Source organism: Lepisma saccharinum, chromosome 18 (genome assembly GCF_977018435.1).
Source record: "Lepisma saccharinum chromosome 18, izLepSacc3.1, whole genome shotgun sequence".
In the NCBI taxonomy this organism is placed as follows: domain Eukaryota; kingdom Metazoa; phylum Arthropoda; class Insecta; order Zygentoma; family Lepismatidae; genus Lepisma; species Lepisma saccharinum.
Window position 1 is genome coordinate 34,410,068 of NC_139246.1, and position 26,662 is coordinate 34,436,729.

General features: G+C 39.8%; 1 protein-coding gene across 1 annotated transcript in view; it reads left to right on the plus strand.

The window, feature by feature from the left end:
- The window catches only part of LOC146002207 (endoglucanase E-4-like), a 240,248-nt gene that overhangs the window by 212,722 nt on the left and 864 nt on the right, over positions 1-26,662 (plus strand). The gene's annotated exons all lie outside the window — the stretch shown is intronic.

Genomic DNA, 26,662 nt, shown 5'->3' on the forward strand with positions numbered 1-26,662 from the left:
GCGCGTGTGTGTAGATTGAGATATCTCCCCACCCCACCACCACCAATATGATGTTGCACCCTTATGTTGGGCACAATGTAACGTCCATTTACGTAACTTTGCAACGTAAGGGAGCGGGGGTACATTCGAATCCCATAGTAAGCATTGTATTTATTTTTTTTCTTTCGTTCATTTATATCGTCGGGTCAACAGTCAACACCCATCCTTATAAGCTGAAATGCAAAGTGACACGAATACAATTTTGATCTCTAGAATGAGAAAGACAGATACTGAGAATGGTGTGAAACATGCAAATTGTCCATATAATTTCCCTCTGACACATTGACATGACGACGCCGAAAAGTGTTTCAGGTAAAACGCAATACTCAGTCGATAACTCCATTTCCCTCACCTCCCGATAAACATTTTCTTGCCTTCCGCTCCGATTTGTATGTCAGTAATCAATTTTTATAACGCATTTTTATTGCAACCAAATCACAGGGATTAATTTATCTAAGCGTGTCTGTCCAATGTTAGTAAACTAAACATTCGAGAAAAAATATATGTTGACTACTACCAACACTGCAGACGCTGCCAAAATCTTGGGTACCCTGGCTTCTTAGAACCATGTGCTTTGAACAGGAAAATGCACCGTGGGATGAGCGCGGGAAGACCCAAACATATGGTGGGGGTTGATCGGAGCCAATTTCTAGGGTACCCAACAGAGGCAGCAGCTTTTGCTCGTGGAAATCGGCAGAAGCCACGGTGGATGGGGTGGGTCCGGGCAACACCGAAGGCACAATCGGGATCATTCGGGCAGACGTTCGGGACTGCCTGGAGGGCCAGGCTACTCGGGCAAGGCAGCAGCGTTCTCGGACGGAAGATAGAATTTCTGGCAGTGGAAGGGGTTTCGGAGAGACGATAGTTGAATTTTCATGCTCCGAGAAGGTGGGGAAAATTATTATTTTTTCTTACGGTGTTGTGGGTACGCAGTGAGTACCTTGCGTACCCAGAATGCACGCCACTGGTTTCTAAACCAAAACAAGGCATAAATCCACAGATTTAGTCCATACCACAGGCAGACGGCGACGATAAAAATGACGTAATAAGTAGTACTGCCAACAAACTCTCAATACTCCACTATAATACATCTCCGAGAGATAAACCAACATCGCTCGTATGGAACATAATCTTCATAAACGACGCAAAAATTTTCACTTTCTTGCGGGGGTACGGAGGATCAAGGGTATCTAAACGGCTTTGGAAATGGGTGGGGGCATGTCCATCTATTATTCGTTTTAGGGTATAAGTATTTGTACTGTTCTTAATTTTGGGTCCATTTTTCTGTCATCTACGATGAGGATATCTGATTATATTAGACGTACCCTGAGCTTTTGATTACGAAGTCAACCGCTTAATGTGCTCGGCCATTAAAGAAAAATTAAGACCTTTCAGTGGCGTACTCAGAGAAGTTGACGGAGATTCATAACCCTTCCTTTCGTCCAGAATCTCCAAATAAAACAACTTCAATACATGAAAGGATGTACAACTGTTTAAAAAAGATATAAAATACCATGGTACATGGTGTTTTAATGTTGTGCGGCGACAAAACCAAAGCCCACGAAATTATTGACGGAAGTGTTGATTAATTGGTCGATTGATTTAGGTTATTTTATGTCGCTTTCTGCCTCTTTTGGCTAATCCTGACGATGAAGATGAGTTAAGGGTATCTTCACAGGTTGATATGTGGTAATTTGTGAATGGGCACTAAAAATAACACCCATGCCTAGGTTGGGATTCGAACTCGGGACCACTGGTGATTAACTGTTGTGAATGTGCGTGTGCGTGTGTGTGTGTGTCACACACTCACATATACATATATGTATATATTGATGGGTGAATCTCAAAAATCATGAAATACATCACTCTCCCTGTACAGTACGCTGACCCATTCAGACAAACAACATCGTGCATGCCGCTGGCTAAACAAGGAAATTCTTTTGTCTTCCTAATAGAAGTGTGGAATCCGGTAGTAACGAAGGAGTAAACACTGCAAGCGAGACAAAAGTGTCCGAGTTCTTAGGGAAGCAACACAGTTTTGCTCTGGCCACCATGACCAGACATGCGAGGTGTCCGTCCAGACATTGCACTCGCCATCGAACCAGGAACCTCCGAGGAGCCAGTCAGCCAGCCGCAGTTAAGCCAGGTCTCGTAAGTACAGAGAGAGTGCTCGCTTAGTTTTCCTCACCTTTCTCGTCGCCGGCAGAACCGGTAGTACTGATCAATTTGTACAGTACATCGCCGTTCCATTTTGAGCTACGTACATTCCCTGTGACCTGTGATAGATACCAGGTGGTATCTTCGGGCCACACAACAATATATATATATATATATATATATATATATATATATATGCATGTAAGCCTATGTGTGTGTGTGGGGAGGGGTATTTGTGTGTGTACACATAGTAGAAGAAAAGTAGCAATTGCAATAGTGCACAATGAACAAGATAAACATATAGAATGAAAACTAGAATATAATAATATTTCTATTTCATTTCTGTTATCTTGTGTTTCATTTCTAGTTGTCGGGTTAATCGCGCCGATGTCGTCATGAAACGGGTGATCGAACAATCACAATAACACATCCATACCTTACCCAGGTTCTGAACCTGGGACCTTTGGCTTCCTACCACGTTGTGCCGACCGCTTTGTCATGCAGGCCATATTACCATATAATAGGGATGGGCCGATATAAAATTTTGGCCGATACCGATATAAAACTTACCGATCCGATATAAAAATAGAAATGGTCTTTGAAGAACCTGCAAGGTTCATTGACCTCCTTAATAAATGTGTGTTTCAAGGTGACTGCAGTGCAAAAGAAATTGCATATTTAGACATTTACTTTTTAGAAATTAGGGCATGGAGATTATCCATAAAAATTACAACAAAATGGCAGAATTTTGCACTAAATTATCACATATTTATCGATGTATCGGATCGGTATAATAATCGGTAATTTTATCGATATGCCTATATCGGCCGATACCGATAGAGTACCGACTAATCGGTCCCATCCCTAGCATATAGTAATACTAATAATGATGGTTGTGGCGATGAAATAAATAATGACGATGGTAAAATAAACAACAGATAAACAGAACAGATTAAAACTTAGAAAAATAATTCGTCGTAGCACACGACCTTACAGTGCTATAACTTGTTCTAGTCGAGCGATACAACTATTCAGAAGTACTCGGATTGTCCTTGCTTTTCTACGAAGCGGAGAGGTCTGGGGAGCTACTCCCTGGCAATCGCATCCCCTGGAGAAGAGACGCCGCCCTTGATGACAGGGGAAGGGATGGGGAGGACCTCACGGGAGCATATTTCAATGGTGAGTAAGAGTAAGGATTGCTTTTGTATTAATTTAGCACTGACATATTTACTCATACTCTACAAATCCTTGGCCAATGGTACTGCATTAGGCATGAACATTTGAAAGATCGCGGGATAAAGAAAATCTCTTACACAGTGCTATCACGGTCAAGTCGTCCATGTAGCGGTGGCTACCGCGCCGGACAGCGAGGGCGCGTCCGCCGGAAAACTGGAACCGCTAGCTAGTAATGAAATAAGCTCGTATAATTACATTGATAGTTACAATTAAAATGAGCACGTACCTTGTTACAAGAGGTGTTGCCGGTCCCCGTAGCGCTACGACGCCAGGGGTTCCGGGTTCGAATCCTGGCCTGAGCATGGATGTTTGTGAGTGTCCATTCATCAATTTCATCATGTCATCACTCATCCCCATCTCCCCAAAAGTGGCACAAAAAGCGAATTAAAATAAAGCAAATCAATCAAAGCTTGATAGCTCATGGAAATGTCTGTCTCTTGTGCAAGGCGCGGGATGGATTTTTGAGGAGTATGTTATAATCATGCCCCAACGTGATCTAGTTTCTCCACAGTAAGCACACAGCGTTTTACCCTTCGCTTCTTATCAAGAACAGACCATGTTTCCCTAAATTCGATGACAAGTTTTCGAAAACTTTTTCTGGGAATTCTGCTGCAAAACGTATTTTAACTTCCCTACAAGAATTGGTAATGACGTTGCTCTAAATTGTCCGTCTAGCGTGGCATTATTAGACATTTAAAACAAATCAACTCAAAACACTTGTTAACACCTTAACACTTCACAAACACGTGCAAACTGGACACCAGCTACGAGTATCTGGATACTGAAGCACTGACACATTTAGTGCCAAAATCAGCATATAGCTGTGGGTCTAAATGCCGGCAGACGCGCTCCTACTTCCTGGTGCTCTAGTCGCAGCTCCACGGCCACCTCACCCGTAAAAAACACTGTAGAATAAATCATGAATCCTATTGGTCGAATTGTGACGATGCCAGAACAATTATTATTACCAATCGATGCAGATAAATAACACGTGTGTATACCAATTTAATCATATTTAACCGTGAGTAAAGTGAACGAATAATATGGTTTTATCGCGTTTCGCTTTAAGAGGTATTTTATGGTATTCCAGGTGGTGACCATATAAAGTTTGTGTTCCCTATGGCTCACACTGTGGCAGTCCTTGCTTGGGGTCTTATCTCCAACTGGGAAGCATACGAGCATGCAGGTAAGTTTTAAATGTCTCAGTCTTTACATTGTGGAGCGATTTTGTCATAACAATAAAAAGGTTGGCAAAGTTCATGTCTGACTCTACACACTGCCATTGGCTCTCCATTACCTGGCGAACGGTATTGTGCTGTGTCGCTTAGTTACGGGGTGATGACGATCCTCATTGGATCATCACAGGGTCTGCTACGTCTCCTGAATTGGACATGTTCGGATGAACACCTTCACAGTCGCGAATCTTGTCTGAACAAATCAACGTTCCTTGGCAGACTGAGAGAGAGAGGTATACTGGTCGCTTTTTCAGCTGGCGGCTGAGAAACAGCGATGAGTTAATTTTCTTCGACAGACAGCAGGCATTTTCGAGTCACAAATCACCGAACGCCGTTGGCAGGTCGAAACAAGCGAGTGTCCACCAAATGTTGCCAGACAGTTCTCCGACAACAATATCGTCAGAACCAGATATCAACGGGGGTTAATGGTACAACTGCGCTCGCGGTCCTGCACAATGAAGTTTCCGTAACGACCACCCACAGGTCGGTGTGCAGCTGTCAAAAACATAAGTACGCTTGGCAACCTTGCTTCGGGGGGGGGATGTTATCCTACATATTTTACTTCGCAACCGAGTTTGTTGACACCCATCTAGCCACACACCCATGACAACGATTTGGAGACAGAAAAAGACAGAAATAGCCATGAAGATTAGCTGCCAACTGGAAATGGTACCAATATAATTGCAATCCTTGCAGCTGCCTAAGTGTGGGAGATTCTTTTGCATGCCTTCTGACAGGTTTACCAACTGACTTTGGTACTTTCTGTGCCGTCCAACGGTAAATGTGGGTGTCCTGGTAGAATAGCAGCCTATCAAGAATACTTCGATGTACGGACTATGTAGCACACGTTGGAGAAGTAGATATTCCAGAATATTTAATGGTAAACCAGAGTGCATTGTCTTGATTTGGTTTCACTCTGGTTCATCTTACTTTGACATCGATTTTCAGCCACTCTTGTCTAATCTCGACAATGATATTGAATGACACAACCACTCCACCACGTCCACGAAGGTCGGTAAAGCAAAAGACCTGTAGGACAAGAGTATGATGAAAATTGGTTCGTTATTGTTCACGAGAGAGATAGGCATGAAGCATGTGTTGTTGCGGTGTTACGAATTGTATACCTAGGTACAGTTTGATACAAGTGTCTTGAGAATATATTTTTGGAAACATTAAATTATTAAATAAATTATGTTAAATTATGATTATTTCCAGTGCCGTGCCCTTTGTGGCTCTGAGGAGTAATAACATTCTACATTTCCCGAAAAACAAATGTAGGAAATAATTACAAAATATAGAAGCGAGGTTTGAAACAATATATAACCGCCCGTATCGTCATAAATCCCTTACAAAATTTATGGCACGCCACTAATTAATTTACATGCTTCTTAATATATATACATAATTTCCAGGTCAGTTAGAATATTGTCTGGAGGCACTGAAGTGGGGCACAGACTACTTCCTCAAAGCGCACACAGCGCCAAATGAGTTTTACGGCCAGGTTGGAAATGCAAATTTGGACCACAACTACTGGGGCAGGGCTGAGGATATGAACATGCCCAGACCTGCTTACAAGATCGACGCTGAACACCCAGGGAAGTATAGTGAAGGTTTCTTGTTCTTGTATAACATTCTTAATTGTGCTCTGTATCTTACGTCTCCTTACAAGGAGGTCTGGACATAGTGCGAGGGATGTGATCAGAAACACGCTCAACTTTACCCCCTCAGGGCTGCCCCCGATATACTCAGGTGAGAACTAGAGCCGCTTGGGATTCACCTAGGACATAGTCTAAAAATTTCTATCTGAGATCATCGCCTCACGGACTCGAACTTGGGGTCTCTTCTGGGGCAATGAGACTGCCGACAAGTCTAGTTTCGTGCACATTAAAATGTGCCCTCACTTTTAATATGGAATCCTAGTATACAGAAAAAATTATCATATCATTGATTGAGTTGGTGTTTTAAATCCACTTTATGCACAGTAAGGCTAATCTGGATTGGACCTACAGTTTAAGTGGGATCCGAACCACTATGTGCCTCCAACGGGTATCAAACCCGGAACCTCTTGATTACAAGCCGACGACGCTACCACTGCGGCATCGGGGAGGCCCAAATGGTCATATGACTCGCTTTTAATCGCTTAGCCGGCATATTGAATTCAAAATGGGGAAATTAAATTTTTTAATTGCTTTTTTCTCGGTTATTTCTTAACAGATTTCAATTTTTTCTAGGCCATATTACATCATATTTACAGTAAAGTTAATGATTCAAAATAAAATAAATACTAAGGCGGCCTATATACGATACTACGATGGGCCCTATGTGGCCCGCTGGCCGTAGTTTTAGATAGCATTGGAAAATTCATCAGAAGGAGCAAATTCTAAAATCGTGACAGCAGTCATAAAAGAAAATCGGGCCGGAGAATGTGTCCACACATTACACATACCTTGCGGAGGATAAGGTAAAGAATAAATTGCATAAGAAATAGAATAAAGAGAATGATCCTAGCCGCGTCCGGTCCGGAACAGTCACGTGAGGCTACTCCACTCCCATTAGCCATTGCGGTAGCGGAACCAGAATGACTTGACTTTCTTCAAAAATGCATGATTTCCTTACTCCGTTTATTATTTACTTTATCCTCAATAAGGTATGTGTAATATGTACACGTATTCTTTGAAATCGCATATTATTTACATTGATGTACGATACACATCATGTTTTTTTAACGACCGATGTCACAATTATAAAACTTACCCCTTGCGACGGATTTTCCAATGCTATGGCATAGACAGAAACACATGAGGAGTTTGTTTGGACTCAATCTTGCTCAGCTGTCTGCTGATGACGTCATCATTAATATCGTCCTTTATTTCTGCACAGGCAGTGACCTGGCTGGGGAGACATCGTCAGCCTTGGCTGCAACGGCGATTGCCTTCAGGAATAAAGATCCCGACTACTCTGCCCTGCTGATCGAACACGCAGAGCAGCTCTTTCACTTCGCCAACACCTACAGAGGGCTCTACTCGGACTACATACTGGTAGCTAAAGAATATTACCGGTAAGTTTGAACACGAAGATGGAACAACATTGCTTTGGAGTTTATATTAATGTGAAGGTTAACAGCAATTATTACAGAAAATAATACTTTGTACAAGTTTAAATTTTATTTTGGTTGAATTCTAATAATGCTAGACAAAGGTGATCATACTCAGAAATTATTATTATTACTGTTAATAACAATAACCAGATTATTATTATTATTATTATTATTATCGTGATCACCACTTAAATAAACAAATATTATTATTATTATAATTATTAGTACAATACACAGTTCATTTCACAATATTATATAACAATTTGATTTGATTTAAAGTATTTTATTTTACTTCGCGTTTTGTGCCTCTTGGCTAATTTGCGAAGATGGAGATGAATGAAGAAATTGATGAATGGACATTCACAAACAACCATGCCCGAGCGGGATTCGAACCCAGGACCCTTGGCGTCGCAGCGCGATGTGCTAACCACTCAGCCACAGGAGCCGGCAATATTATATAACAATAAACAATTATTAGTGTCAGAGATATAATAGATCTCGTTGAAAACTGTAACTTCAAGTGTAAATATGCTGCTCTCACTATGTTATTCTACAGCTTATGTATTTTATCCGTGTAACTTTGTACTTTTTTACTTGACTTAGTGCTGTATTAGGTTTTACACTGTGCTCAACACTTAAAATAAACTATTATTATTTTTAATGTTGGCCTCATTGGCCGAGTGGTCAAGGAATGGTTGTCTCGTTGCGTTTCCCTCATCAAATTCATCACATAATTCATCCCCATGGTTACGATTAATCTAATAGCTGTCTCTATTGCATTCTATCGGCAAAATGCAATGTTTCAGATTTTATAAAATCTTATAATTATAACATAAATTGACAAGGTTTTATTTTGCTAGCACTGAAAGGTATACCGATGAGTTGACATGGGCCGCCATCTGGTTGTACAGAGCTACAAAGAACGAGAGCTACCTGGCTATTGCGGAGGTGATGTACGAGGAGTTTGAAATGCACTACATACCAAACGAGTTCAGCTGGACGGAGAAAGTAGTTGGTGTCCAAGTAAGAAAAGCTAATTATGTAAATTCTATCTTCATTTGCTACTCCTAGGCCAGCCGCACACCGGATCTGACGCGACGCGACGTCACACACGTCAATTTATATAGTTTATCATTTTATATGTTGTTTAAATATATGTCTAGCAAATAATTGGTTAGAAAGTACGATATTAGCCATTTGGTGTACGATTCAATGACCACATGTAATTGCTGGTTTCAAGTAGCCTCCGTTTCCGGTCTGTGGCTGAAGTGAATGGAATCGCGCATGCGCAGATCGTTAAGTCGCATGCCGCACCACGCGAGACCAAATTCCATGGACCTTCGTTGTTTCGCTTCAAACCATTGCAAGGTGACTCGAGTCAAATGTTTCGTCCGGTGTGCGTCCGCCCATAAGGGACAATGGTAAAACCTTACCTGAGAAGGTTTGCGACAAGATTGACTCGATCCGCCATGTCGTGTCGAATCCAGTGTACTACCGAAACGAGACGAGACTTGCTAGTTTTGCTTCGTCCTCGGTCTCGTCTCGGTGCGGATGCTGTGATAGGAAATAAATGAGTGTTGAAATAGAGGGTGGAGCGAACATTTTCTGGGGGAACATTTAGTATACACCTAAAATATACATATATACTAAAAAGTGTATTTTGATCAAAATAAAATTTATTAGGGCTGACCAGATACCAATGCCGATGTATCGATATTGGCCGATACCAATGGTATTGGTATCGGAAAATATTGTTTGGATTTCATTTACCGATACCGGGTGATACTTTTCCGGTATTTTGGTCAGAGGCCAAAACACGCGTGCTTAAATAAGGATCATTCTATTCTTTCACAGGGTCCGCAAAAAATGTCGTGTGATACTTTCGCGAATTTTAAATATCCTGGGAGTTACGCAAAATTAAAGTTTCCATTGATTTTGTGTACCAATATTATGTGAAAAGGCTGTATTTTGTGATTTCATAATAGAATCTTTTATATTTGGATGTAAGTTTTGGTAAATTGGTAAACTGGTAAATTGATGCTTTTAATTGGAGTAGAATACTAACCCTCTAATATTAATTAATACTTTGAAGAACGCATAATTCGGTGAGAATCGGCATCGGTATAGGTATCGGTTCAAAGTGGTATCGGCTCAGCCCTAGAATTTATTTATTTGTTTACCGGCGTTAGGTGGGTGAATTTGAATTTGAATCTACAGGGTGGCCCAAAAGTCCCGCACCATAGGCGTATGACGATCTCTGGTGTCAGTGCAGTGAAGTGGTTAGACGTGTTTTCGCAAAGCTCCTGTATTCAGCAATGCGTGAAGAGTGAAGATGGGAAATTCCTTGGAACAGTGGCGGGGTGCGATCGGGGCATGGAATGCGGTCATTAGGAAGTCGACAATGACAAAATGGCGGTAGCCTGTTTTTCCTAGGACTTGTGACCACCATCATACTAATTATCTCTGGAATAGAACAAAATCCGGGACCATATACAACAGAGGATGTTATTCAGAAGTAAATCTCCATGGACGAAAAACTCGATATCATGTCTCAAACAAGGGCAAATGTACAGGGCCATATACGGTCGTTACCTGGAGAATTACGAGAACTGAAAGCTGAAAACTCTTTCTGGAAAGAAAAATTAATGTCTTGTGAATCGAAGCTGGACAATCTTGAAAACCGTTCCAGAAGAAACAATTTTATATTTCACGGCTTCAGGGAAATGCAAGGGGAAACGTGGGCGATGTCGGAGAAGCTGGTGAGGGATGCTCTGTGGGACATTCTCGAAATAAATACGAGCGAGTTCGATGTGGAGAGAGCGCACCGGTTGGGATCAGGATCCACGAGACCCATTATAGTGAAATTTTCGAACTTCAAGGTGAAAGAAATTATCCTTGCGCGAATTCGCTTCCTCAAGGGAACAGGCATCAGTGTACAGGAAGATTTCTCAAAGCGTGTGCGGGATACCCGACGAGAGCTGGGAAAATACATGCAACGAGCACGAAAGCAAAACCTCGTATTTGAAAAACTAAAGTACGATAAGCTGGTGATAGAAGGTACAGTCTATACGTTAAGTGATGTAATCGCAAATGGACTGCCGTGTCTAAAGGACAACGTGTTGCAAGAAAATGTGTCCATTTCTGATACAGTGAGCATTTTTTTCCGACGTCAGGCGTGACATTCCTCTCTGTGCTATGCAAGAAATGGTCGATTCTAGTTCTACATTGTCCCCCCACCCCGCTGGAAGTGCCGAAGGGATCCACCAGCACAGGGACGCAGTGTATAACGAGAGCCATCCACCTTCCTACGGTGGTGGCGTCGTCTAGTCCCGCGCGCGAATTCCTTTCTTCAGTCAACTTGTGAATGCAGGTTCATTTCTTGCTCTCTGATTGGCTGTTGGGACGTTACGGTGCTCTGATTGTGAGAATATCTTATTTCCTATTTTCAGCGCAAATTTGCTGCTTTCTAATCTAATCTAACCTAACCTAACCTAACGTAACGTAACGTACAGCGCAAATAAGATATTATCACAATCAGAGCACCGTAACTTTCCAACGGCCAATCAGAGAACAAGAAATGAACTCTCATTCACAAGTTGACTAGAAAAAGAAAAAGCGCGTCCCGCGCATGGGTGCGGCCATGTTGCTAGGTTCGTTGCTGAAACGCTATTGTGCGTTCGTGCATTTGGGAAGATGAGCCGAAAACAATGAAGAAATAAGAGTTAGCGCATAAGGAAAACCACTCGCAGAGTTTTAGATACGTAAGATAAGAAGGTGTCGTCGAAGGAAGGGTGCAACGAAGCAGAAAAAAAAGTGATATTAAGGAAAGTGCTACTGAGATGATGTCGCACATGTTGTGACTAGCACTTTTTAGAAATGTCTACAGCAGTTTTCTTCATAATAACTTTGTGCGTGACCGAAGAGATGTTAACGTGAATCAGATTTTATACCATTTAACCAATGTAGCCTCTATTCCTTTGTTACGAAGTTATCGGGACAAAAGGGTTCAACACAATATGTGCCGTTTCCTCTATTCGTAATTATTCTGTCGTTCTTATTCCAACTTATCAGGTTCTTTATGCAAACAAATTGAGTGATAACCATTTCTTGTAATTAATAACGGTCTGCCAAGATAAAAACATCTTCAGGTCGATCAGAATTGACCAACAACTGGACAAGTTCATGTAACTACTGTAATTTATTTTTCATGAGATTACAGAAAATAATTGAAATCCTCGAAACAAAAATATCAGCAGTACTGATAACTTTCATTTAGTATTCTTTGCTTCACTTTTATTCCAATAGATGAAGATTAAGTACAGGAAAATTGCTGGGCTCGAAAGAAAATGATATTAGCGTGAATTATGGTCGTAGGGTAGGGATTCGAACCGGTCCTTGGACACCCATGGAAATAGACGTACTTCATTTCAAGTTACAGAAAAAACAGAAAAGATATTGTTAACAAGAAAAATAAATAGCTGAATAACGAAAGTAAAAACTGCATTATGTTGAAAAGATAGTTTAAAATACAGTAACAAGGTTATGTTTTCAAATTGTACCATTTTATTCAAGGAATAAATGGCTTCACAGTTACAAAACTTAAAAAATTGGAGTTTTATGCGAGAGGTCACACAACAAACTTTAGGACTAAAATTTTGCCTAACTTTCGTGTGTAAAATTTAGTAACAAACTAGAATAACTATGCATTTCAATTTTAGTACTCCAATTTTAGTACAGAAAATGTGAAAACAAATTATGAAAAACAGTTGCGCTAGATTTACTCATCTTGTGGATTGAGTAGAATATTCTTCCCAAGGAGAAAATAACAATAATAATAATAATGTGGAATAAAATTGGTTCACATGTATGAGTTTATAATAGTCATTGTATAACAAAAATCATTACTGTAATAATAAATATTGGGCACCAGTGCGATCTCCACCGAACACCTCTCAATCGTTTATTTCGTAATTTTTAACTTTCGTACTTACCTAATCTGCATTGCGAAAGAATTTTTAAGGTGGCATTTTGCTTTTCACGAATATAATTTCAATTTTTCACATTAACAGTAATTATTGTTCTTCGTTTTTTCGCTTCCGTAACACACAATTTGGCGGGTACAGCTCGAGTCGCGTCGTGCATCATGTGGGTATGCAGTGTTTCCAACCTTCGTAACCGAAAAATACCTGAATAACCCCACAAACCATTGACGCATAGCCCCAAAAACCATTCGCGGATAGCCCCCAAAACCATTAACGGATAGCCCCTAAAAACCATTGACGGATAGCCCCGAAAACCATTGACGGATAGCCCCAAAAACCATTTACCGATAGCCCCACGAACCATTTCCGGCAAGGTTAGGTTAGGTTCGGTCAGGTTAGGCAAGCATAGTTAAAATTTTGTGCGTAAAACAATGCGATACAGTTTTGAAAAATAAAAATTCACCTTCACTTCTTGCAAATCAACGGCGTGGTTGAAAACACTGACAGGGGGTTACGTCATGAAACTTACGGATTATCCAGCTCCCGTAGAGGAAGCAACGGTCATTGTACGTCGGAGATATATTTTTCTTCAAAGATACATGAATTCCACGATGGAAGAAAATACCTCCACGAACTTTCAGAATGCTAAAGAAACTCATTTCCGTAAGTAGTTTCTTCTGTAAAAATGAAGAAATCCGTTCGGCGGAGATCGCACTGTTACCAAATATTGTTATTACTAATACTCAGGACTTAAAATGAGCCGGAACGCATCGGAACTCCGTTCCGGCAAATCAGTTCCTGCCGCGACATTGAACATCTGTTTAATTTATTTAACACACTGTACAAAAATCAATCATTTGTTACGTTAATTCCTATTGTAAACAATAGATGAAGAGGAAAAGAAACAGTTCTTTTACTAAATGTCAGTGGGCAATCTGTAGGTTCCTGGCGCCAGGCATTTCAAGGTGGCAGATTTATGACATGTTTAATCTTACGTTGGATAGCCCTCAAATGCCCAAAGCGATATACATACCTCGGAAGAGGGGTGATTTTCCTAGAAGAGAGAAGATAAGCTTCTAGACGAGAATTATTTCCTATTGCTGTCAGTTTACCATTGTCAGCTCTGTACTATAATAAAAAACAACTTAGAAACAATTACATTGTGTATTGCAAATTCTTGATAATCTATATCCCATACAGCACAAATCTCCCAGGGATATCCACTGGATATCCACAATGTCCAGATCAGATCCATGGATACAATTCTGGATATCCATTGGACGTCTATAGGATATCCAGAACTGGACATCTAAAACTCGACAAACCAAAACTGAATATCCAAAACACATCCAATTCTGGATATCCAAAACATATCCAGATTTTGTTCAAAACTGGATATCCAAAATACATACAATTCTGGATATCTAATACATGTCTAGAACTTATCCAGAACTTGTTATCCAACAATGAACATAAATAGGATATGTTTCGAATATTAGAAAATGGTAGGGGTGTGCGGGATCCCACTTATAGCATCACATATCTCCAAGGAGTATTCCCAGATAGCACACAAGCTTGCGATGGCAAGCTTGTTATGGCAAGCTGGGCGCAATCTTGAAGTAATTATTACTTAGCGTGGGTATATTTTTTAAAAAAATATAACAATAGACACATCCATTTAATATAACAAAGAGATTCTCATTAGACATAAACAATAATGACAAAATGAAATAAAACCGAAATACAGTGTTATGAAGTGAAATGTGGATACATTATGATGTTGATGTTACCTGCCGTCGCTAGATGACACTGGCAAAATGTATAAAACAAACTTAAGTTTTCGTAACACAATTAATTGTATGTTTGATTATAAATATAATGAAAAATTGTGTTTTAATACCCTTCGAAAGATGTGTGAACATTAAGCTAAAAGGATGAGAAGAAAATGTAATGCAGTGAATAAAAGTGAATCTTCCATGACCAACCCTTCTGATTCATGACTATATAATCAGGCGCTATGAGTGGTGATATCTCCCACCGTACTCACACTCAAGGAGTACCACCCCTTCTAAGACGCGAGACAAATTATGATAAATTCAGAGGGAATGTGAACTCTCTTCCCGATCTTCATGATAGGCCTCAGACACCGCAGCAAATCGATCAGTCAGTATCACATCTCACCCACTCTCTGCTCAAAGCTGAGGCAGAAAGCACAAAAGTAACACAGCTTCACCGATCGTCACAAATGACAGGTAGTCTTCGTCTCCAAATGCACATTCAGTTAAAACGGTGGGCGAGACGTAGGTGGCAACACACAAGGAGTCCCACATATAAAACTCTTTCTGCTCCAAGGTGAAAACCCTCATCCAAAAAGAAACTGCACATCATTGGAATGACACACTCAGTGACCTTTCAGTGAATGATCAGCGTATATGGAAATATACCAGGGCATTTCTTCGTTCCAAGGACTCATCACACACCCGAGTCATAGAAGGACCAACCCGACTGTTACATGAACCACAAGATCAGGTTGAAGTCTTTGCAAATGCTCTCGAGGAACACATGTAAACAGGTCGATACGCACTTTCACCACCAGACAAATGGAGCACATGCCAAAGTTGACGTCACCTCGAGAGGTGGAACGCCAAATCCGAAGATTGCCTAAAAACAAGGGTCCCGGGCTAGATGGTATACGACCCGAACTGCTGCGACATCCCACTCGCAAACTATTTGTATACATTACATACATATTCAATGCCATCCTACAACTGGGCTACTTTCCCACTGCATGGAAGAAGGCAAAGGTAATAGCATTGCCCGAACCTGGAAAGAGTACTCTCAAACCGGAGAATTATAGGCCAATAAGTCTCCTTTCACACCTTGGGAAACTCTTCGAAAGAGTATTACTCTCGAGACTAATAACACACGTAAAAACCTCCTCGCTCCTACCACACCACCAATTTGGTTTTAGAGCCAACCAAAGTACCACCTCTCAGGTGGTCCGTGTGGTAGACTACATCACAACGGCATTCAATAGAAAACAGTTCGCAATAGGGGTCTACCTTGATATAAGCAAGGCTTTTGACCGAGTCTGGCACTCTTGTCTCATATATAAACTTTTACTGCAGGGTTTCCCGGATTGCTATGTCCGACTCCTCCAATCTTACCTGAGCAAACGCAGTTTCTTTGTCTCCTTCTCAGGGGCAACGTCCCAAACCGGGCTCATATTAGCAGGTGTACCTCAGGGAGCAGTACTTTCTCCACTTTTCTGCACGCTTTATGCAGCAGATGTCCCAACTTCAGAGAGATGTTTCCAAGCCACGTACGCTGACGATACCTCATTATTTGCAGCCAGAAGTCGAATAGCCTTATGCTACCGCTATCTCCAACAACAACTCGATAAGTTCCAAGCGTGGGCTCGCAAATGGTGCCTGAAGGTGAACGCCGCAAAAAGTGTATGTGTCATCCACACAAAAAGAAGAAAGTATGAACTCAGACAACTTTCATACCTCGGACAAGCAGTGCCATATGAACACAAAGTCAAATATCTAGGGGTCACTCTAGATCAAGGACTCACGTTTGCCTCTCACATCCAAGATGTGGCCAACAGAGGACTACGAAAAGTCTTTGCACTCTTCGTTATGTTTAAATGTCCGGAACTCACACTACAGACGAGGCTACATCTACTCTGATATACATCATTCCAACTTTGACTTACGCGGGCCCAGCCTGGCAACAAGCCGCCTATTCACACCTTAACGACTGGAACGGGTGCAAAGCAAAACAGCTCGGCTCATCTCAGGCCACGACATGTATACACGCAGCACCCAAGTTTTAGAGGATCTGGAATTAACACCAGTGATCCAGCAGCTACGAGACTCTCACCAAAAATTCTGGCAAACACTGCCGAGACATACAAATCCGGAAATAGAACTTATGGGAACAGCGAATCCCTTCAGACACACTTATGCAATGCCACGCCCAAAATATCAGTAAAGTAAATACACACAGTTCCAAATGCACTGCAACCGGTTATAGCCTTATGCTTATTATATGAATTTCTCGATATTTCAAATCTGCTACCAGAAAGTTCGCGGACTTAGAACTAAAAAAAATAATTTGCTTTCGAACAATTATAGTGCAATATTGATAACAGAAAGCTGGTTAACCGAATCGCATATGAACAATGAACTTTTTGATGATCGTTATCTGGTGTATAGGTCCGATCGTAACGCAATGATAACAGGAAAAGAAAAGGGGTAGCTTTAGCGATAAAATGTAAATTTAAGACTCTCCACGTCTAGATCCCAACATAGATTGCATCCTCGTTAAAGTGTTAATTCAAGGCATCGGGATGTTGTGGTGTCCGGTAAAAATGGCAAACGGAAAAAATTGCAATAGTAAAAATGACTAAAGTAAAAATGGGAAACGGAAAAAATGGCCAAAGTGAAAATGGCAAATGGAAAAATGGCGAAAGTAAAAAATCACAAACAGAAAGTAAAAGCAAATGATAAATAATTGATATAAATAATTCATGTGTAAATTGTAAAGAAGAAAAATATTGATGCTGCGTTTAACAAAATTAATATTTATTCACCTTTGATTTCGTCACTTTACATGCATTGAAACTAGGTTGTGTGCTACTCCTCGTAAGAAATCCTGCATTGTTCTTTTGTTATATAGCACTGTCGGTATAAATTACCCTAGTTTTCTTCTTTGGCAGTTGTCAAGTATATAGTATGAAATATTCTCTTATACCGTCCAAAATTAAATCTAGTGTTTTAGCTTCACTTGGATTGCACGGATGTTGATTTCGAATATTCATATCATTAGAACACTTGGCTATCATTACAGCATCGTAATCAGATGAATCATTATGGTCGTAAGAACACACATGATATTGTTTCAATAGATTTATTTATAGAATTCCTCGACACTTGAATTTGTTCGTTCACCTCATTACATTCTTCAGATCAGACTGTTTTGTACACCCAACGCCGAGAGAAACAGTAGGCGAATTGTCCACCACCATTCTTAATTCGCTCTGAATTACACAATGTGATAATAATGAATTGAAATAAAGACATCAATAAGGAGAGAACAATGCTTGCTTCGAACTAACATAGTTTCATTCCTTAAAACAACACGGGATGTAGATTAAAAAGTAATGAAAATAGAGGTGGACAATTTGCCTACCATTATCTTTGCCGTTGACTGTACACGCGTAGATAGAAAAGCTTCTCTGCAGCTTTCCGAGATTTAACAATTTTCATTTTGAAAAAGTAAACAAGTTCGTCTCTTTGAGAAAAATCAGTGACACAATTTAGTCCGAGGGGATAGATAAGGGCTGGCTTCAAATCCTGCTAGTAATAAACACGTGTGATTGGTCAGCAGGTGTGCGAAAGACGCAAACGTGTTTTCAGTCAAGATGAAAACTCATGCTATGCTGCACCCGCCACCCCCCAAGTTTTATGAAATACACATGCTTCAAATTATTTACAAATGTTACCTTTTATTAACATGTGATTCTATAGCGCCAGGAACTTCTGCCAGAAGAAATAAAGAAATAAGCGAAATTATAATTATTTTTGGAAACCTCAAATAAAATTTATCAATTCAAAGACAAATTAGTGATAATGACAACAAAATTATATTAACTTTAAATTTCAAACTGTGAAATGCAAGACATATAATTTCTCAATTTTCATGTAAAATCATAATATATTGTATTTGCCATTTTTATTCTTGTCATTTCTACCGTTGCCATTTTTACCGTTGCCATTTTTTCCTTTGCCATTTTTACCTAAATTCGATGTTGTATATTTGTGTAGTGTACATAGAACCCGGCAGCAACTGTAATACTTACTGCTAATTCTTTAGGTTCATAGAAATGCACTGTCAACCTGGCAAAGTTAAACTCCTCTTGGCCGGTGACTTTAATCTCCCTGACATAACTGACTCCAATTATGACTTAAGTACTTCGACTGGACCTTATTCAGAATTGCACAATTTCATAAACTTCTGTGACGTAACAAGCTTAAATGACGTAAAGAATAATAACGGAAAGACACTCGACTTGATTTTGACAAAGGGCAGGGAATAACAGTAACACGAAACACACAGCCACTAGTTCCTGAAGACACACACCATCCCTCGCTGCTACTAGATAACAGGGGCGATTCCTCTATGTAGGAAGTGAGGAACTTCCTACAGTTCATTTTTCATATTTCCAGTTCTCTACTTTTTAGGAGTTTAATGCATGTTATAAAATTATGAGCGCAATGTACGTCGTACAATTGTCCAGGTTAGCTACTGTCAAGAGTTGACTGCCCTCGCTCGTTCCAGTAGCAGTCAGTTCAAAGACGATGGACACGGGCTTTCCTGCCTCTCGCTGAGGAATCTCGGTGGTCATCCTACAGACAGATAGGTGGGCGGGTGGAAGGGACAGTGCAAGGGAGTGGGAAAAGGTTACGAAGATCGGCGAGGATCGAAGAACCAGCAAGACTTTCCTCAATCAGCGACGCCAACCCCAACAAAATGTTACTAAACCAAGCCTAATTTGATCTTTGTTGATATTCTAGCATAATCTGCAAACGCTAATCCCTGGGAGACGGAAATCGAATTCAATGGAATATGTTTTCAGAAAATAAAAATAAAATTGTGTCCAAATCTTATTTCTACTTCACCAGCAGACATGTTTCAAACGAAAGGGAGTACGCCGATCCAGCGGAAAGCTTTTTTTACAACCATGCTACGATCCATCCTCTCTCTCTCTCTCTCTCTCTCTCTTCATCCTGCCCGATTTAATTCGTCAGGAGGTTTTATGGTAGGAAATCTGTAGAAAGTTGGGGTAAACAATTTTCTCAAACCTTTTTAATTTCGACGTTGAACCATTTTAAAATATTTTGGGTGGAAATTTACACTATTACATAATTGTTAAAAATAAGTAACGCAAGTTCAAAACTCTACAAAAGCAGATGCAGAATTACAATTATCCGAAGAAATAAATAATTAATAAATTCTATCACAATTTAGCATAATTTCGAACTTTAAGCAACGCTTTTTATTATCGTCAATCCACACGACAGGGATGGGGAAGAAAATATAAATTCTTGCAAAATCTGAAATATCTTCAATGTTATTTTCGTCCATATTTATAGGTTCACATTTAAATATTTCGTAGTTCAAAGTGAGGGGCAAGGACCCCTTGCCACACCTTGAACATGGCCTGTAGCTAACATTCTAAATGGAATGGGTAGTACAAGCAAGACGTGTGAATGTAATTTGAAGAACCCCTTCTTGAACCCTTCCTCGGTTTACCATAACTTCTTCCTACACTCCGAAAAAGCCACGGGTCGCCACTGCTAGATATTAATCATGCCAAAGACACCCGCGATAAAGCTTGTCGTAAGCTACAGTACAACTTCAGTAAGGCAGACTTTCCATCCATCTATTACAAGCTGCTTAACACGAATTGGGATATATTGAAAACAAAGAATGACGTTGATCAAGCTACAGACGTGTTTTATGAAATTATATATAAAATATTCGATGAATGTGTCCCCTTAAAGAAAAGCCGCAAAAGACAGTACCCGTGTTGCTTTACGAGCAGCATTATTAAAAATATAAGTAGGAGACATTACCACCACAAGAAATGAAAAAAAAAAAAACAGACGGGAGACTTTCGATACCACTACAATAAATTTAGCGAATTACGAACAATAGTTACTAAGGAAAGTATTGATGCATACAACAGTTATGTTGCCAATTCTGAAATAAATATTACAAAAGATAGCACCATCTTTGGTAGTTTGTTACAAATAAACGTAGGAAAAGCTACAAAGATCCTGTACAATTCAAAGATAAAGTGTTGTCAAGCCGACGTTCAGTAGTCGAAGCTTTTGCACAGCGTTTTCACTCGGTGTATAAAAAAGATCCCCCAGATACGACATGGAAATATTGCCTAACCATAAACAATATGAAAATTTGGAAAATCTTAACATTACTGAGATAGGAACTGAAGACATAAAAAACGCAAGTAAAAACTTAAAACCTAAGAAATCAGCCGGACCGGACAAGATACCGCCCTATGTAGTTAAAGGTTGCAGTGATGTGTTGAAATACCCATTATATCTAATTTTCAATTTAATTCTTGCAAAGCAAAAATTTCCTGAAAAATGGAGAGCCACGGCAATTTGTCCACTTCCCGAAACCAATAAGACTAATGACGTACAAAACTACCGACCAATAAGTATACTATCAGCCCCAGCAAAAATATTCGAAGAAATCATGCACTGTTACATATTTACCCACGTAAAACCTGTAATATCATCGTTCCAGCATGGTATTGTATCACGTAGATCAGTGTTGACCAATCTTTCCGATATTACTAATTTTAGAGTTCAACCTTGGACGAAAGAGGTCAAGTTGACGCAATATATACAGACTTTTATCTACTTAATATCTACTTACTACTTACTATCAGCTAGTTTATCGATCTACTTCTCTCCTATCTTCTAGGTTCTTCTAGCGCAGCTCACTGGGAAAAGGAAGTATGAAGATATGATACGGGAATTCTGCGATCAAATGTTGTACAAGAAACAAAGAACTCCGAAAGGATTGGTTTTCGTCAGCGAATGGCAACCTCTGAGGAACTCCGCCAACAGCGTTTTCATCTGCTTGGAGGTGAGCGTTTTCACACAAACACATACAGGGTGTCGCAATACAACGACAAACTTTCACTGCCTGTACACGTGAGTTGTACTTCTCTTTAATTCAACTTTGGGTTAATGGCAGCAATGAAGATGAACGGTGATACTAAGAGGTGATGCATGAAGGGAGAACCTAAAACACATATGAACGACCCGAGTCCATCACGGAATTATACTGCACGTAGGTCAAGCCGCCAGAACTTCGTGAGGCTGAAAAAATGTAGTCCAGTACGTGTGAGTGAGTTTTGGCGCTTCTCATGCAAGTAGTCGTTGCGGCACGTATTCATCCAGAGATCCCGGGTTCGAACCCCGGCCTGGGCATGAGTGTTCTTTGTGAGTGTCCCTTAATCACTTTCCTCACATAATCAATCATCCTTATCTTCGCGATTACCCAAAACTGCAGAAAAACGAAGTAAAATAAACTAAAGCAATCAATCACGTATCCACGGTAGCAAATGACAGATATGTTTTATGTCGCCAGACCACACTTTGTTTTAGTACATTGCGGACACATTGTGAAATCAATCAATGCAAGGGTCGACCTTTGAGTGAATATCTATGGACAAAACGTACGATGTCCTTGTTTAAAACAAGAACAAAAAATCAGGATATAGAGCAAAATTTATGGGCGAGGGGTTAAACTCTGCAATTTCACATCACTATTGATTTGAATGTTTTTCTAGAGAAAATATTAATAATTGTCAAAACCGTGCAACTGTATCATATGGATGCATACATACATGATAGAAATTCCGTTTTCCGATAACCTGTTGAGCCAAAACTATGCTACAACGAGCAAAACGTTAATTTGAAATTTTGCTCTCCTGATAAGCCATGTACAGCATACCGCTCAGGAGATGATCCCCAACGGATGTGAAGTGACGACAAGAAGCTCAAAGACAAGAAACCATTCTTCCAACAAAGAAAACTTGTTGGACGTTTGCGTCTTCTGTTGTCACCGCCGTGTCGCTTGAGACTTTGATTTTAAAGCATTTCTGACATCTACCGCAGCTCGTGACGAGCAGCAAGTTTCTAAAAATAAGTAAGAATATGCGGCTTACTTTGATTTGAGTCTCGTGACAGAATTCAGAAATAAACAGTAATTTTTATCTGCTTTACAGTTAGTTGTTACATGGTAGTGGAGAAGTGAAGTTCTGTCGATCAGCGATCTGAACCATTTAGAAACGCAAGTGTGTTTCTAGTGACGACTTACAAAAACTGTATCCTGGCTTTAGGCCTGGAAGACACAACTCCAATTTATGTTATTCTTTTAAATAAGAGACCAAGTTTCACAACCGTATAATATTACGGGCATAGTGAATAAATATTAGTAATTTCATACATTTCCCTATAATGACGTATTTTATTAGTTATACGGAAACTGTAAAATTGTTTTCAGAGGTGTGTGGTCTACAAGCTCACCAAAACACCAGTAAGCACAAGACATGTATTCGAAGTGCTGCATCTTCGTCGAAAGTTAATTTTTGCAATCTGAAAATGTCCTCTTCTTTAAAGATTTCGTCTGGTAATCCTAAAACAGTTGCAGTATATTATTATTATCGTATTATTATTATTTTTTTGATAACAGTCGAAAGTATATAATATACAGGATAAGCAATACAAAAGTTTTCTTGACTCTGAAAAAAAAGCAGCAGCCTGTTGCCGCAGACAGACGCTGTGATTGACGCAGTTCCAAAAGAACACTAGATCGCAGCGGAAGACTTGTTGCATCTTCCCCTAAAATCTACAAATGGACCGCTCCTTGCCTTTACCTCTGCTCCCCGTCAACCCTCGTTTGGGGATCTGCTCGTGAGCTGACTGCTGTACACGCTGTGAAAGCTTATTAGTAAACCCCGTATTTTTATGTATTACCAAAGCAAAAATTTAAATAATTGTGTAACAATAATCGATAAAATATGTACCTTAAATATGTATTATCAAAATAATATGTAGCTAAATACATATGTAGTATGTATGTAGTATCAAAGAATATGTAACATTATTAACAATCGCGTATCCAAGCAATTTCAAGAATTCTGCTGGATATTTATTTTATTCGAACATATTCAATATAATTTTAAGAACGTAAGTTGTTCAAATTAAAATTTGCATCAAATTTATAAACTCAAAAAACAGCAACGTGTACATAGGGTAAAAGAAGGGATGTTAGCCATGTTGGGAATTTCGCCGTACTTGTGGTTTTTGTAATCGTAGATAGAAACTATAGGCTGGAAACACTCACTGATGCCTGTAAAAAAATCTAGTAACATGTGGCTTGTTTCCACTGAAAACTACAGTGTGGTGAGTGAACTAGCAAGCAAGCAGTACAGTTTGTAATGCGCAGTTGCGTATACACAGAAGGCAACGAAAGTTACTGAATTTCAATACTACGTTGGAAATTGTCATTTTGTGGCAGATAAGAATTATTTTTCTTCCTTTTAATTATTGATATCGTAACCTCAAACCTTAAGAATATCGTGAAAAGATTTGCTTTGGAAAGCGTGCATGTACAAGTAAACATAAGTTGTTTTCTTTCAACTATGCATTTGCTGGTAAATTCGCCAGAGTAACAGAATATGTGCCGAATTTCCCTTCCTTACATGCGATCTTTCACACACAACTTGTTCACAATGCATACTATGAACATTTAGGCCTATGTTTCTTAAACATGTTTGTATTGTGTAAGCAGTTTTGTATTGTCATTTGTTGGTCTTTTACACTTTGTTGTCTGACTTATTGGCAACAACTTGGTATTTCATACAATTAGACTGACGATAAAATGATAAATAAGTTATATGGCGTATTTCCCAACATGTGGCGGGAATTTCGCTACTTTTTTTCATTTTAGTATTTTCAATATTACGTCATAAGTAACACAGTATTTATGTTATATTCCTCATAATCTGCAATGACTACTCTTTGTATCGTATACATTTTGTCCTTCTCCCCCAATTCGTTTAGAAGGGAAAAAATTAAAAGCATTTTGGTGGCAAACTTCCTCTCCTTTACCCTATTTAAGAAATCAATCTTGTCAACTATTAATTACTTTTCACATCGCAGATTAATGTATAGCTAATATATAGATATGTAAGAGAACTCCTTGTAACTTTAGAAACAAATTCTACAAAGAAGCATCTACAGAAAGAACAATCGAATGAAGATGCATAGCTACTTTTGTACTTTTTGTGCAAAGAAACATAGGTATTGTGTAACTCGCTACGTACAGGAAAGTAGTTTTCTTGTCCACCAATGCGAAGTTTCTAGGTGCTTTGCCTAAACCTGAAAGTGATAGGAAAATATTAGAGCTGTGCCGATCGGCCGATACCAGTAGTATCGGTATCGGAAAATATCGGTTGGAATTCATCTACTGACACCAGCCGATACATTTCCGGCATATTCGTCTATCACCGGGTCCCAAAAATATCGGGCGACACTTTGCCAGAGTTTAATTATCCTGGATATTATGCAAAATTCAAACTTTTTAAAAACATTTGCACCAATTTTGCACGAAAAACTATATTTTGCGATTGCGTGATATCTATTGTAATATTCTGATGCAATTCTTGAATGTTCTAAAGCAAATTTCTTGGTAAATTGATGCTTATAAGTTGAGAATAATATTTACACAACGATAATGATCAATATTTTGAACAAATTTTAATTATTGTAATTTTCAATTATCGGTATCGGTGGGAATCGTTAAGACTAGCGGTGTCGGTTAAAAGTGGTATCGTCTCAGTCCTAGAAAATATGTAACCAGAAGGAGGGGGGAGAAACTCCAGCATATTTCGATAACAGTTCCCCGTATTTTAAAATTATTATTATTATTATCATTTGGTCTCCAGCCTGTCTCTCGACTTGGCAGTCAATTTTAGGGGACCTTAAGCGCTAAGTATCTCATTGATTAGAAAATATGACATCACATGAAATACAAATTTTCTTCATCATGTTTCAGAGATCGAAAACATAGGAAAATGGATCAAGATAGGAAAAAAACTACCGAAATATGTTCTGTTATGTAAAGGAAATTAAATATGTAAAATTAGTAATAACTTGACAAATATTTATATAACATTAAACTTATGCAAAATAATGGCTACATCTGCTGTGTATAGATATACAGACACACATGGAAATAGTTCTCTCTCTCTCTCTCTCTCTTTTTCTCTCTGTTTCTATCTGTGTCTATATATATATATATATATATATATATATATATATATATATATATATATATATATATATATACAGGGTGCTGGGAAATTCCCCTTACAAAGTCCTAGGGCTAGTACAGGGGACTCAGTAGACAATATTTGGAATGGGAACCCATGTCCCGAAACGTACCGTTTCCGTGCTACAACCATGACAATGTGTCGGATGTGCCTGTGTTGGTATGCAACCGGGTAGGCAGTACATGACGTCAGAAGATCACCTAACACGTGACGTCTACCCTGCCACGGTATCCTGCCTGGAGCCCCATTCACGTGTCTGTGCGTCTCTGATGAACATGGTTGAGCACACCTTTGCAGAATACACGGACATGATCCTTGTGTATGGCGCAGCGGAAGGGAATGGAAGAGCAGCTCGTCGGCTGTATCAAGAGCGTTATCCACAACGTGCGACTCCATCGCATACCCTTCTTGCCAGCATTACGCAACGGCTCCGAGAACGAGGTAGCTTCACCGCCAACAGGAAGGACTGTGGTGCTCGAGAGACGGCCCACGCTCGAATTGGAAGAGGCTGTACTGCACCACGTTGAACAGGACCCACCAACAAATACCTGAACAGTTGCGCGTGCAATGGGTGTTTCTCACAGCATCGTGTGAGAGGTCCTGCATGAGCAACAACTACATCCTTACCACCACCAAAGGGTACAGGCTTTGAGACCAGCCGATTTTGTACCACGTGTTAACTTCTGCACGTGTTTTCTGCACCGTTGCACCGACGAGCCCCAGTTTCCACGTCGAGCTCTGTTCACAGATGAATGTAAATTCACTAGGGAGTGTGTTCTCAATTCTCGAAACAGACATGTCAGGGCAGACGAAAACCCTCATGCAACGCATGTGTGGGGATTCCAGCAGAGATTTGCTATCAATGTGTGGGCAGGTATTCTGGACGGTCATGTGATCGGGCCGTACCTTCTTCCAGCCAGGCTAACGGGTGCCGCGTACTTGATCTTTCTACAGGAAGTATTGACCCTGTTCT